This window comes from Desmodus rotundus, chromosome 9 (assembly GCF_022682495.2).
Source record: "Desmodus rotundus isolate HL8 chromosome 9, HLdesRot8A.1, whole genome shotgun sequence".
NCBI classification, from domain to species: domain Eukaryota; kingdom Metazoa; phylum Chordata; class Mammalia; order Chiroptera; family Phyllostomidae; genus Desmodus; species Desmodus rotundus.
The window spans coordinates 60,999,918-61,015,694 of record NC_071395.1 but is presented as its reverse complement, the minus strand read 5'-3'; the positions used below and the strand labels follow the sequence as shown (position 1 = coordinate 61,015,694).

At 49.1% G+C, this 15,777-nt stretch overlaps 1 pseudogene; it reads right to left on the bottom strand.

The window, feature by feature from the left end:
• Window positions 1–4,290: 4,290 nt before the first annotated feature.
• LOC128779181 (fatty acid-binding protein 5 pseudogene) lies at window positions 4,291–15,686 on the bottom strand (annotated as a pseudogene).
• Between the last annotated feature and the right edge of the window lie 91 nt (window positions 15,687–15,777).

Here is a 15,777-nt window from a genome sequence, read left to right as displayed (position 1 = left end):
AACTTTCTGTCAGTTCTGGTTGTTTTTTTGTTTTTAAATTGTTGTCCTTCTATTGGTTGTGCGAGGAGGCACAGTGTGTCTACCTATGCCTCCATCTTGGCCGGAAGCCCCCTGCTTCCACTTATTTGTATCTTCTTTAGTTTTTTTCTTCAGTGTCTAATAATTTCCAGGATTTAAATTTTTTTTCATTTTTTTATTGTTGTTCAAGTAAATTTTAAAAGACTTTCTCTCAACCTAGAAATGGCTTTGAGTTTTTCCAATAAGCCCCTGCAATACCTCAAGGAGTTATTTTTTTCTCCTTAAAAGAAATTTTAAACTAATTAGGCTAATTTAATATATTTAAAATACATGGGAAGCTTTTTCAAATAAAAATAACTATATTCTATTTATATACATATATTTCATTGTTAAAATAAATGTTCTAGAGATTATATGAAAAATCTCCAAAACTCTACAAAATTCTGATTACTTTCATTTACAATTCTGATTGTCATTTTGGAATGGTGTGTATTGCAGAAAGGGCAGGGTTCCATTTCAACTGCATTATAATCAAATCTGTGACAATATCATTTGGGTTTTTTATCATTTAAAAACAGTCATTGTTTTATTCTGATGCATTTGCAAATACATTTCATCTTTTAAAAAATCCTTTAGAAAACTTGGACCTATTCTAAATTACAAATTTCAAAATACAAATGTACAACTCATACCTTTAAACTAAACAAATATTTATAGAACTCTGAGAAATAACTAAATCAACAATTTGGTGCCCCATGTCTGGTACTGGAGGCCTCCTGAGCAGCCATCAGGTGTGCTGACCAGGTGAAATAGAGACAAGATGGGCAGCACCGAAAGCATTCCCTGGGACCCCCACCCTAGGGTGTCTCCTCAACAATTAGTACAGCTTTAAGGACAATAACCAACATAAAAAATGCCTTGTTTTATTTTGTGAAGTTGCCTGGCCTCAATACAAACTCAGGGACAGAGAAATCTGGCCCGTACATAATTTTCTAAATTATAACACTATTTTCCAATTAGATTTGTTTTGCAAAAAATGAAGGCAAATGGAGGGAAATACTTTATACTCAGGTGTCTATGGCCCTTTACTAAGACAGGGATTTAAGGAAATCTCGTGGGATTTGTGTTCCCACAGTGTCAGATGATTTAGAGGACACCTTCCTCACAACCATGGCAAGATGCCTCCTCTGTCTGTAGGGGGTCAAATAAAATCAATCTGAGGACGGAACAGCCTGCTTCCCAGCTCACTCCCCTGCCACCCCCCAAAGGGCATCTGCCACTCTTTAATCCCTCCTCTGCTGCAGAACTGCTGGCACCTGCCCCTGCTTACAGTCTTGCAACCCCCAGAGCAGAACTCGTTGTCCCTGGAACCCTACCATGTTACCTCTGAGGGAAGTGGCCAGCAGGGAGCCTGGTGAGGGAATTATTCAGGTATGTGTGTCCTTTTCTATGTCTGACCTGGCCCTTTGCAAAGAAAAACTCGGTCAGTTTTCCAAAGACCTGAGCAAATTCACAGAGGGGTTTAATCACTTTACACTGATTTATGCTTGGAGTGATTTACAAATTGTCCTCTCCCACTACCATCAGGGTAGTCAGTGAGGCAGGCTGGGAAAGAATTCACAAAGAAAAGAAAGTGCAAAGAGTAAAGGTTTTATTCACTTTCCAAGAGAGGAGAGGGGCATGGTGCAGAGAGATACACCAGCACTGACGGGTGGGGGCTTTGAGCATTTATGGAATTATAATTGGAATATAAAAGGGTGGGGGGTGCTGTAGTATGGCCCCTAGGTTATTGGGGATGTTGTAACACAGGAGGTTTTGCATGGTTTTGCAGGAGTTGCAGTTTGTTCCAATGTTATCTTTTGCCTGTGGCTATGGGGAGTGGTTAGGCATGTTCTGTTCTTGCTTCCCAGTAACTTCCAGTCCTGGGGACATAAGCTCAGAAGAGTAAAATAGCAGTCATGTTTAATAAGGTCTCAGGCCTGCTCACCAAATGGCACCACAATAGCAAACGGCACCAGCTTTGTCCTTTCAACTGCTGCACTGTCAATAAAAAGCAGCACATACAGAAGCTGCAGGGACTTAATGCCAGTGAATTAACCAGTCGTCATACTCAACATCACATATACCAACCAGGGGGAGACACAATCCCAGATCAGGACCCTAATTGGGTCTATCAAACCGGGACAGATGAAGGATGAGAGGGTAGGGATTGCTGGACCCATATGGTTACTTGTCTCATAGAAAGGGTGAAAAACTATATACTATTAAGCCCATTAATTATGAGAAAATAAAAAAATTACTCAAAAAATAAATAAATAAAACCCCTACCCTATTGGGACAATGAACAAAAGCTTTACAACAATACACAGACATTGCCTCTGAGTCTGTTAAGGGCCAAGCTCTTTTGGGGACACATTTTCTCCAGCAGGCAGCCCCAAACATCAGAAAAACATTGTGAAAACTAGCCTTGGGACTCCAGACCATCACTGAGTGACTGGTAGAGGTAGCTTTCAGGTTTTTAACAACCAAGACAGGGCAGAGGAAGAGCAAAAAGCCACCTGATGGAAACAAAAGGCTCACTTGCTAGTCCCAGCTTTAAGCCCTATACCACCTCAAGGTCGCCTAGCGCCTGGACTACCATGGACAGCAAAGGGGCAATGTTGTTCTGGAAGACAAGAATGACACACAAAGAAGGAGTGCACATACTTGATGTGGGGTCAACTACCTCCAGGACCCTTTGCCCTCTGCCAGAGGGAAGGCCACTGGAAAACCAGTGTCCTAGGCTCCAAAGGGAACCTAGTGCCTCCAAACCAACAATGGTCGGAACACCCAGGAATCGATGGTGCCTGAGGCCTCCTACCGCCCCCACCAACCATTCGACCATCACACCCGAGGAGCCTCGGGTGACCGTTGACATGGCATTTAAGCTCATTACATTTTTATAAGAGGAGCTGCTTGCTCTGCTCTGGTTCACTCACCAGGGTCTCTTTCTTCCAAAACCTGTTTGATCACTGGAATGTTAGCAGGAGCAGTTCTGCCTCAGGCCAGACTGCAGCAGCTGTGGGTTTTTGACTTGTGGAGGAATGATGTCACAGGATGATTCCAGGTGATTTGGAGCGTATGTTTACTAAAGCTGGAGACAATGAGAGAAGGAAGGGTAGAGTAGAAAGAACTCAAGAAAGCCCAGGCATGCTCTGCTTTGGCTGTCTGGTCATGTTGTAGAAAAGCAGTGAGCCAAGGCGGGGCTGCTGTTAGCTCACTGGAAGTCAGAGAAAAGGGAGACAGGATCATGGGGTTAGCCCGGGACAAGCTGCTGCTGCCCACTGCTCCCCTGGTTGTAAGTCTCATGGGGACCCTTAGAGTGTAGGAGAAAGGAAGTAAAAAGTTCATGCCCAAGAAGTGTCACGGGCGTGCTCTAGAGCGAGTCTGCACCAGGGCTTTGTCTTGTGGGTTTTCATTTCTCTTTTGTGGATGAGCGTCTTAGGGGAGGGTTTCAGTGGAATGTTCATTAGTTTTCAGGTGTGTTTTTAGTACATTGATAAGTCAAAATGAGAATATAGGGGAATTTGGGATTGTTCTTTATTCTCTTGTATTATTTTACTTTTATCTTGGGTCCATTTGGCTCTAATGGGGTTTTTGTTATTTGTTCTCCTGAGTTCATCCATCCTAGGGTTAGGCTGGCACAAATGGCATTAACTGGGTCTGTGTCCTCTATATCTCCAACCAGGGTGATTTAAGCTGTGTGTTCTCTGGTCGGGGAGGAGCAGTGTAAACCATTTATTTGCTCTCAAGTGTCCTCGGTCAGGGGAGGTAACGCCTTGTGATTACCAGCTGGCTATAAGCTGTGCAAGGTGTGTCTAGCACTGTTTAATTTGAACAGGGCCCACAGTCGCAGTTGCTGGAGCTCTGCTAACTCACAGCTGCTGCCCTCTCTATGGCCTGAGGTGCACCAGCTTGGGACTGTGGTGACTTTTCCATCCTCTCATCTTCCAAACCCCTGCCAGTGCCTCCCACTGGCAGTCACTGGCAAGGAGGTCTGGGAAATTCACAGACTTCCAGCCCTCACCACAGAGAAGAGTCTAGAAAGGTAAATGTGGGATGAAAGCAGCAGACACTATTCACATGTTGTGCAGGGTTCTACTGAGGAGTAGGAATGAATATGTGCTCAACAGAGTGTGCTCATTTTTATGTTTCATAGCACATAGTAGGCACTCTGGAAAGGCAAATCTTTCAAAACCATATCTTTGGTATAATATTTCTACAAAAAGTTTTGAACTTATGGTTAAAACATCAAAACTTAGCATTTTAAAAATAGTATTTTAGCCCTGGTTTGTGTGACTCAGTGTATTGAGCACCAGCCTGTGAACCAGAAAGTTTCTGGTTCAATTCCCAGTCAGGGCACATGCCTGGGTTGCAGGCCAGGTCCCCAGTAGGGGGCACACAAGAGGCAACCACATAGAGATGTTTCTCTCCCTCTCTTTCTCCCTTCCTTCCCCTCTCTAAAAATAAATAAACAAAATCTTTTAAAAAATAGAATTTTAATTCAGAATGAGTATTATATTCACATAATATAAAATTCAAATTGCAAGAGAACATGCAGTGAGAATGTTTCCCTTATCCTGTCTTCCCATTGCCTAGCCCTTGACGTCTTCTAGAGCTAGCATGGACATTTATCTTATGTACCCTCTACAAAGAGCCCCCACACAGGCAAGTGTGTACATATTTTCAAAACACTGTCTTCTTTTACCCAAAGAGCACACACTGTACACACTGCGCAGTGTCCCGTTTTTTCCCTTAACTGTGTCTTGGAGGTCACTGCCAGCATACATGGGATTGGTTTGTACAGCACGTGGCACTCTGTGGTAACAGGTGCCGTAATTTTATCAGATGGTCCCCAGCAGTCTTCCACAGTTTCAGATGCTGCAGCCGATGTGCTTGCCCCACTTACTGGTGCCTGTGTGCACCTATTGCTGTGGGGTAATTTCCAGTTGCTGGGTCAAAGGGCCTGGGCCCTTGTCACTTTGATAGATATAGCTGAGCCACCCTGCACCCCCACCAGCACCCTACAACAGGGCCTGTTTCCCCCCAGCTTCACCAGCACGGCCTTCACAACATCCCCGCTGAGGCCCCAGACATGGAGCGGCAGAAGCCAGCTCTCCCTGCTGTGCCCTGTCTGGATCCCAGACTCTGTGAGCAGAATAAAATGGCAGTTTTTTCTTTTTGTTTTTTTGGTTTTTTTTTTTAGCATAAACACATTTATTTACTAACCAAAGGGTTGGCCCTAATTAAACTAACACTTGGAAATAGTTGGCATGTAAAATGTTTGTGAAGATAACAGAACAGTAATGGGGAAAAACAGCATGGAGAGATTTGCTCATTGAACTGAGCTTGTTTATCCTCCCAGCTAACTTCTATCCAGAAGGATGATGGATTTTTACTCAACTTTTTCATAGATCCGAGTACAGGTGACATTCTTCATGATGCATTCCACCGCCATTTGCCCACCTTCCAGCTTTCTTGTGATTGTGCTTTTCTTCCCATCCCACACCTGATGTTGAACCAATGCGCCATTTATAAAGTTGCAGATGGTCTGTTTTTCTGACATCAGCTGTAGTTTCTTCAAACTTCTGTCCCAGGTTACATGAGAACTGTGTTGTTTTCAATGTTCTCTCAGTTTTTACAGTGAGGTTTCTGCCGTCAAAAGTAAGGATACAGTTTGGTTTGGCCATGACACCCATTTTCCACAGAGCCATTCCCACACCTACTTCCTTCATGTGCTCATCGAAGCCTCTGCTCCCCACTAAGCACCATCTTCCTACCAGTTGCTGAGTGGTGGCCATGGTAGGTACAGGAGGCATGCGGGCAACCACAGAAGAGAAGAGTCCTGTGCTAGAACCATGGCCAATGGCTGTTGTTTTATGCCACTACATTTTTGGGTGGCTTATTACACAGCAATAAATAGCTGAAATAGCCCTAAAATCCTGTTGGTAGATGTTCTCCACTTGGTGCTCCATGACCTGGCCTAATGGCACTCAGCACTGCAAAAGCCCAGTTGTCAACTGAGCAGCAACTAGCCAGTGCCCCTGCAGGATGTCCCTGGGAGCCTCCGTCATCCCACCCAGCAGCATCCCACCTCAGACATGTGCACGCATAGTGTCCTGGTAGTTGGGCAGGTGCACGCCTATTATCCAGAGGTGAGTGGCAGCCACAGTTTTACAGCAGGAGTCTGGGAAAGGAAAGACTGTCCTGAGTCCTCTTTGTGCCTCCTTACTGGCGGCCAAGAGCAGTCAGCCAGGGGAGTGATCCCACTCAGCAGTCACAGGATTCAAAGGGGAAGTGTTACTCACTGTACAGTATATAACCCTTGCTGAGCCCCTACCCTCGTGACAGAGAATGAACAAGGCCCCTGCCTTCCATCATCCCACTTAATGAGCCCTTAACTCAGGGCTGTGGGCAAGCACAGAGCGCAGGTACAGAGGGTGACATGGGAGTTTCAGGTTTAATATGTGCAAGGTCCTGGACCATGTTGGTCACACCGGGATGTGGTAAGCAAGGCCAAGATGGTTTGAGAGTGATAGTGCCTTTTTAGAGCGCAGTTTATAACTTACGGCACGCTCACAATAAGCCAGTGAGGGAGGTGAGACATCTACTAGTATTTTGATTTCACAAACCGCTGGGGGATGGCCAGGGAAATGGAGAAGTTTAGAATATTTTCAGGACATTAAAACACATTCATATTCCTTTGCTACGGCTTCCAGAACAAAGTGCCACAGATTCAGGGGTTTAAACCACAGAAATGTATTTTCTTAGGACCCTGGAGGCTAGAAGTGTAAGATCACGATGTTGGCAGGCTGGTGTTTCCTGAGGCCTCTCTCCTGGTCTTGTAGGTGCTGCCTCCTTACTGAGTCCCCTGCTGCCTGTGCGCCACTGCAGTACTCCCTCTGTGTGCAAACTTCCTCTTCTTATGAGGACGCGGGCAGATTGGATGAGGTCCACCAACATGGCCTCATTTCACCTCACCTCTTTAAAGAAACTATCTCCAAATATAGTCACATTATGAGGTACTGGGGGCTAGGACTTCACTGTATGAATTTTGGGGGACACAGTTCAGCCCATGACACACTCCTTCCCAGTTCGGACTGCAGCCATGAAGTGAAACAAGGCCCTTTGTCATCCATACCCTGAGTGGCCATCGCCACCCTCCAGCCTGAAAGAAGTGGGAGGTCAAAGGGAAGATACACTTGGGACAAGGACACTTGTTCTGGATTCTCCCGATAGGGGCCCAGTGGGCCGCTGGAGGGCCACAGGCGGCGCATGTAAAGGGGCAAGGCTGCTCGGCCCACCCCTCCCTGAGGCACCAGACACAGAGAGAGGGTGGGTCTGTGCTGCAGCTTGTTCTATCCCCAACAGGGCAGAAGCAGATGGGGGTGAGGGTCCGACATTGTTTTAAATACTGTGATGCCTAAGGGACACCTGGGGGGTAAGGGGACCCCACCAGGAAGTTGGGTCACTAGATTCCTAGGGGTTGAAAGAACTGAAAGGCTGGTCACAACAGGAAGCACATCAGAAGTGCCTCATAGTTGGCCCATTGCAGAAGGCACACAAGCCGCTGTGAGCCATCATATTCTGGCATTTCCTGTTCTCAGCACATGATTCATGGTCAGCAACAGGTGCAAGAATCCAAACGGCCATCCCTGGATGATAGATAAACTAAATGGAGTACAGAGGAAGGCAGTACTGACACGTGGTACCATGTGAGTAAACCTTGAAAATATTATACTGAGTGAAAGAAGTCATTCACAAACAGAAAACTAGTGTGTGATTGGTTTCTTGTACGAGACATGTCCATGACAGGCAGACCCATAGACACAGAAAGCAGGTTAGTGGTGGCCTGGGGCGAGGGAGGGAGATGGGGAGCGCTGCTGACAGGACCGGGGTTTCTTTTCAGGCGAAGAACACATTTAGGAACTAGAGAGGGGTGACGGCGGCGCAGCAGTGCGAACACACTAAGTGCCGCTGTACTGCGCTCTTTAAAATGGTTAATTTCGTGTCGCGTGAACTCCACCTCAGTTGTTTACAAAAGGAGGAGAGTGGAATTCACCATTAGACCTCTCACTGGGCTGTGGTCAGGGGTGCCCCTGGTCCCTCTCCCTCCCCAGCCCTGTCCCCCAGAAAAACTAGCTGTGGAGAATGACATGCAGGCTCACTCAGCTCTCTCACTCACTGAGCCTGATGCCAGGGCTCATGGGACCCTGGGGAGCTGAGGGGGAGAGCAGCTCTGAGAGTCCCTTCTAACCCAGTGCTGACCATAAAGAGATCCTGGGACCCATACGTGTCCTTGTAAGTTCTCCAGTAGCCACATTTTAAAAACTAAAAAAGAGACAGGTGAGTTCACCTAATTGAAAAATTAAAAATTTAAAGAGAAGAAAGTCCATAAATTTGTTAGAGAGAGAGAGAGAGAGAGAGAGAGAGATTTTATTTAACCCAACATATGAAAAGAATTTAACCCAAAATATCCCCCAAATCCAACACATCAATATGTAATCTCGACCCATGCAGAAGTGAGCAGGGACTTGAGTTTGCCATTTGGGTTCGATCCTCAGTCTACTCTTACTATTGCTCTTTCACTGGGTTTATTTGAACACTGAACTATGTTTATTTAAAAGGGAAACTCTATATGACTTTCTAAATGTAACATCTGTATTATGCGCTGTTAGCTACAAAAATAAATATAGTGAAAACAAAAGGTCATTAAATTCTGGTTAGATAGCATCACTACTCTACACCTTCCTTGAGGATGGGGGCTTGTGCACTGGGTTTGGGACTGCCATTGAACTGTGGGCTTCAGGACCCCAGGATTGCACTGCTGGCCAGCCCACCTTTGGAGAGATATTGCCTCACACTATGAGCGAGGAGCACCCTGCAGATCCCAGTGCAGGGATCAAAACATGGGCTCCTTGTTCCTATGCCCAGAACCCACAGATGGATTTGGCTGCTTGGATTCCTCAGAGGGGCCCATGGAGGCCTGGGGGTACACTGGGATATGTCCAGGCCTGTGAAGGTGAAGGTCTGCATTTGAGTTCTGACTCAGGCACCAAAACGGCTAAGGGACTATTCGTTCATTCAACAGGTATTTATTGAGCATTTGCTCTGGGCCAGATGCTGTGCCAGGGCTGAGGTTTCAGCAATGAACCACAGGTGCAGTACAGGCGTGGTCCTGCCCCAGTGCAGCTTTCATTGCAGTGGCAGGAGATGCTCAACGAACAAGAAACAAGTTCCAAATAGTAACATTGGATCAGGATAGACAGGGCAATGGGTACTATCTTGAGGAATAACATTTCAGATGGATGGAACAGCAAATGAAAGGCCCAGAGGCAAGAACAAGCTTAAGCATTTAAAGAACAGAAAGTCTGTGCAGCTACAGTGTGACGAACCTGAGCTAGGGCTGCAGCATGGCCTCAGCTTTTACCCTCAGAGAGAAGGAGGGCATTGTGAGTTTGGAGCAGGAGAGAAACACAATTTGCATGAGATTTTAGGAAGATCTTTCTGGCTCCTGTGTGGAGAGCTGTCCAGAAGGGGCAAAAGAACAGTCTGGAAACCATAAGTCTGGTGAGGTGATGGGCTCTGGCCTGAGCTGGCCATCATGGAGTAGAGTCTAGGAGCTGCATGTACACGCATGTGCACCTCACACACGGAGCCCCTTTCTACCCAGAGAGACCAGTTTGGATCCTGACTGACTTCTCGTCGGCGGTGGGACCCTGGGACATGTCACTGAAAAGCCTCACACACACCCATTTCAGTCTGAGTACCGCCCTCCCTCACTAGGGTCTGCCATGACCTCCTAGCCTGCCTCCCACTCCTCCACACCCCAGCCACAATAATTCTTTCAAAACAGGTATGGTTGTGACACGTCCCTGTGTGAAACCCTTCAATGGCTCCCATAACCCTCAGCAACAAGTCTAAAGGTGTGTCAGTCGAGGGATTGTAGTCTAACAGACTGAACGATACTTCAGAGATCAGACATAATACAAGTTGGGGTTTGCCTTCACGGTATTCGAGAGCACGCAGCTCTTGCCAGTGGATCAGGGACCTAGATCATCTGTCCCAGGCCTCCATCACTCCCCTTTAGTGTCCAGCTAGCAGAGAGGAAGGATAGGTGGAGCAAGTCACCACCTTTTGAAAGCTTCAGTCCACTTCTGCTTGCAATTGACTGCTACGGAGGCTAGGAAACAGTCTGTCCAGGGAGGACAGATGATTTCTGGTAAATTACTGTGACTGCAACAGTATATCCTCTGGTCACCAAAGGGTGGTTTCCTCCTCTCTCCACTCACATCCTCTCCCAAAGGGTCACCTCGACCCCCACTCCCCACTTTTGCTCCAGGGCTCCTATCTCTGGGAGACACATTATATTCTCTACCAGTATCATCCTGGATCTAGAGGTAAAACCCAAGTCACTGCCTGCCCTAAAGCTGAATGAAACAGCGGACCAGGAACAAGATGAATGCAGGCAAAGCTCACAGACTGGGCCAGCAACATCAGTGCTCCGCGGGGTGGCTTTGTGAGGACTCCGCCCTGGCTCAGCCACCTCTGTGCCCTGGGTGGACCGCCTCTCCCATTTTTCTCCATGGCCACATCTGAGTGGGATCTGCACACTTTTCCAGCTCCTTTCCTGCCCACATGGGCATGGCTTCAGGAACCAGGCCTCAAGCTCATGGTTTCTTTGGTAACATATACAATTCTCCCCCAAATCTAGGTTGTTTCCTTCCAGGAAGTTTCACGTGACTGCACCCACGGTTCTTTTCTAACATGGCTTTCAAGCGACTTTATTTCTTTGCTTCCTTGTCCCCTCATCTGGCTCTGTCTCAGTTAACTGACATTTACCTCCACAGCATCTCAGACAACTAGCTAATGGACCAAGTCAACAGCTTCATCTGACCTTCCCCGTGGGACTGAGGCTTTGTAGAACGGGAACATTTTAATGGGCCTTTGTTGCTTAAGGCATTTTTCAGTTTCATCTCCTGTTACTTGGGGTCCTGGAGCAGTTACTTTTTCCAACACTACAAGGCCCCCAACACTTTCATTCCCCTTTCTTTTGTTTTGCAAACTGCATCTTGCTGGCATAGATCTCTTTCTTACACCTTGCTATAAAATTTGTTTCATTTGAAATGAAAGGAACAACCAACACCATCCTGAAGTGGCTGGGTGGTGTGGTCTGTCATCTCTGTCTCCAACATGCTGTCTCAGCCTTTGGGGGGGGGGGGGGATGAGTTAGGATGATGTCAGGTGCCCCGCCCCTAGCAGGCAATGAAATTCCTTACTTCATCCCAGCTAGTCGTTGGTTGGCGTCTAGATCCCGTCCTCCTCATCACAGAGGGCCTAGGTGCCTGTGAGCCGCACTTCCCAGTGCGCTGTCTGTTCATTTCTGCTGATGGGAGGCCTTGGCAGGAGACCAGGAGGCAGTAAAGAACCATGTCTGAACTTGGCAGGTTTTAGTGGTAGCAACAGTGGCCAGTGTGCATGCATTCCTGGGTTTTGTTCAGGCAGCGAGGTCCCATCAGCAGCCCAGGGACTGTGGCTTTGGGTAATACTTCTCTTCCCCCAGCTCAGCAAAATAGCAGTTTCATGCACTTACTAATATTTGGATCACCTCACCTTTCTCACCTCTGCTCCTCTCTTCCTTACCATCGTCTTCGTGACCAATCCCCTACCCTAAATCCTATTTGAAGCACCTGAGGCTGTTTCTGCCTTCCTGACTCTACAGACTATTCTTGGTAGCAGGAATGGCATCTGAGGAACCATCTTTCATGCCTCGAAAGCTGGGGTTGGTTATCTGACTTCGTGGGACCCAGTAATGACCTTACCGCCCAGGACAAATGGAGCCCTGGAAGTTGACAGCACTCATTAGAAAAATGACTACTTAATATCGCACCCTATTCTAAGAGTGTGGGGTGAGGTGCTTCTTGAAGGCAGAACTGGGAGACTGATTGGCTGCCACCCCAGTCACTGTGGTGGGGACAATGAAACTGCAAATGAAGTTCTGGTGTGGGCTGGCTGCTGGGACCATAGTCAGCAGAAGAAAAGTGTAAACTCAGCTCAAGGTTCAGGCACAAAACTAAACAGCATCTTTGCCAGCCAGAAAACAATCTCTTTAATATCCTGTAGCTATAATGATACAACTGAAAACACAACCCTGCGTTTGATCCTGCAGGCTGCAGTTACAAGTTGAATTCACAGTCTGGCCGGCCCTCATATAAAATTTAGGGTGTTGATTTGGAAGCAGTGGGACCCTGAGAACTGTAGAGGGAACATATTTGGGTGGCCTTCAAATCCGAGTGTATGGTTGCACGCTCCATCAATATTCCTGCCACAACCCAGTTCCGCACGCAATGTCACCTTTTCAAAGACTGCCAGGCATCCCTAATTAGCCTTGCACTTTGTGGTTCAAGACAGAACCCACCTCAGCCTTCCAAATGGCCAGGGAAATTCCAAGAAATGTTATGTGTGTTGTCCTCCAAGACCATCTGTCACCTAAGTGGACATAAGGCCTCATGACACACAAGGACACATCACTTTACAAAGAAGGCACAGACCCTGTCCCTGGCCTCCCAGACACGTGGGCAGTAACCTAACACTCACTCTGCTGTTTTCTCATCCACAAGATGGGCCTGATGACTGGCACCTCACAGGGCTGCTAGGAGACTCCAGTGAGACCAGACTGGGGAGGGCCCGGCACTTGCAGGCCACTCCTCTTCCCCAAATGGCTGGGGGTGGCACTGTAACCCCTGGGGTGGGAATTAGGGGGAAAATATGCCACTCAGGAAGAAACCCCTGCCTGCCTGGGCAGGGGAGCAGGGGGATGAGACAGGGCCCTGGGCCAGGTACAGGACTCTCTCTCAACCCTGTTCTAAGGCCATTGTGACTTGAACCCACAAGCTTGCACGGGTGCTCCACCTGTCTCTGTTGGGCCAGAAGTCCCAAGAGGCAGCTTTCTAAGGGGAGAGGAACATGTCTAAGAGTGCAGGCTGCATGAGGTGACATGACAATCTCTTCCAGGTAACTGGCTCCCAGCTGCTCTGCAGGTGAGTATGTGACCAGGGCTTCCAAGTGGCCTTCCCCTCGGGGGTAGGCAGCAGTTAATAAAGAATGCAGACAGCATGGTGCCAGAGACCCTGCCAATGCCACTGCCACCTTGCTTTGAGGCCTCAGCCAAGCCCTGGTGCATGTCAGAGACTTACTTTCCCCACCTGAGAACTGGGACTGTGCTGCCAATCACACAGGAACAGATGCAGGGCTGGGACACTGACCTCCCACTTAGCCTGCCCTCACTTCCCATTCCTCACATACTGTGGGCCCCCAAAGCCAGCTGCTTCAGTCTGTTCATTGGTAAAAGTGGCCGGGATTCAGATTGCCAACGGGTTAGGGCAAGGCAGCCTGGGGATGGCAGTCCCTGGCCAGAGAGCACCTGCTGGGTCTCCTCTAGCAGCTGCCCTGAAGCCTCGTGCTAGGCCAGCTTTTATCGAAATGTATGCCATGCAGTCTGTTCAGGAGTTTAACAAATACCAAAGGGAGGTCTGGAGCCTTGGCCCAGACATCCCCTAGAATGGGTCCTGAGTAGGAAAGGCACATGAGTTACTACCTGTTAAGAGAAACTCACAAAGCGAGGTGACAGGAGAGCAACCTGCTGAAAGGGGGTGGGGAGGTTCCCTCCTCCAGATCAAGGGCTCCCAGGGCATCAGCAAGGGGCGAGGGTGGGGGAGAGCAGAGGCTGGGATGCCAGACACCTTGGGCAGCACCAGAGGCAGGCCAGCCATGGCACAATTGGCCATGTTGGCCAAGGGCTCCAGGCCAGGGTCTGTTGCGCCCCAAGCCTGGCAGAGGACTCAGGCTGTTGCTGCCTCGAGGGTCCACTATAGCCCAAGGGCTGGGCACTGCATCAGACCCCCACAGCAGCAGCAGCACAATGAGGCAGCAGATGCAAGGAGGCCAGGTCATACCTGAAGGTGCTGGGGACACACTGTTCCTGGGCCCAAGGCTACATAACCCTCCTCCCCACCCCCTGGACCCTGAGCAGCTCCTGGTTTGATTACCAAGTTTTGTTTGCAGGCTGGCCTGGGCATGGCAAACTGCCTGCTGTTAGAATACGAGTTCAGGCTGGGATACAATGGGGACAGAAACAAGTCCCTTCTGGTGCCACCTGTCCCTTAGCACCCTGCTTGCCCTGGGATGCTGTGTATAGGGCACCTTCCTGGAACAGGGTCACCTCGTCCCACAGGCTATGGAGGGAGACAGCACCAACTCACTGAACCACTGGAGTTTTCACTACAGAATTTGTGCTTAAGCTTGGTGAGAGATGAATGAATAGGGAGGATGGTCCTAGGGAGGGAGGGAGGGACCTAGACTTTGGGCTGGCCCGTCTACTCTGAGGCCTGCAGCCCACCCTTTTCTTGAACTGTGCTAGGAATGGACAGCCCCAGCCTTGGGAGGGATCCAGGAGCTGAGCCCACCTCTTGCCAGCAATTTCTGGGCTGATCCCCAACACAGTGGGGGCCCAGGGACTATGCTCACCCTCCTAGTAGCATTTGCAAACAGCTGGGGACCACAGTGGAAGGGGGTGTTGCTGAGCTCTTGGGAATTCCCGGAGGCCAGAATGTGCATGTGCAGATCAAGATGTTCCTGACCCTTGGCGGGAAGGTCTCTGTGTACAGGGCCCCCCAGCTGCTGCAGTGATGGCAGTGTGGGCTCGTCTCTTAAGCCTGGGAACATAGAGGTGCATGGACAGGTTGCCATGGTAACCAGCACCCCCATCCCCTGGGGTCCCATACCTCAAGCCAGAGAGGCCTGGAGGGAAAACATCACTCTCAGGGATTCACTGTTAACTTGTGCCTCAGCTCCAAAGGGACTCCAACTCCTGGGGTCCTCTCCTGCCCCATAGAGGAGCAGGTGCAGAGATTTGGCCTGGGGGGAACAGGGCACAGGAGTCAGGATGCTGAGCCCTACGTAGCCCCTGAAAGGGAGCCCACAGAAACACTGGTGCTGAGCAGAGGGTGCTGGGGTGTGTCTCCTAGGCCACTACCAGGAAGGCTGGTCTAGGAGGGGCCCTGGGACCCCAGGCAGGTCACAGACCATGCCCAGCCACAAGCTCACCATGGTATCATCAGATATCACCATGATATCTTATGGCTGTAAAGGAAATCCCTCCACAGAAATGTTTCTTTGGGGGTGGTAAGGATGGTTTTTGAGGAAAGTCTGCCTCCCTTCCACCTCAGCTCCAAAGGGTCCTTTTTGAGAAAGCTCACCCACAGGGCAGCCAGGAGGCCAGCAAGTGGTGGGGATCCCTGCGATGCTTAGCCAGACCTGGAGCTGACCCCCAGCAGACAAACACACAGGGAGAGCAGGGCAGCCACAGGGGACAGGGACCTTGGTTTCCCACAGAGCTGACAGACAAGGAAGCAAAGAGTTAAGGGAATGGGCACCAAGGAGGGAACAGCCAGTGCTCCTGCCGTTGGCCTCTCCACTGACACACAGCTTGGCACTTAAGAGTTCCGCATGTGTGCGTGGGCTCATGTGTGCACCATGGAGCCTGAGCCAGTGCCCTGGCCACCCATTCCTGGCCTCACACATCGGGGAGGGCCGCTCCTCACCACCTCCTGCCAGGGCACACAGCTGGAGGAAGACAAGGGGCAGCACTAATGGCAGCCACAGCTTGGTGCTGCACCTCTCAGAAGTTGGCACATAGTTTCTTATTGCTCTTCTTAGCTT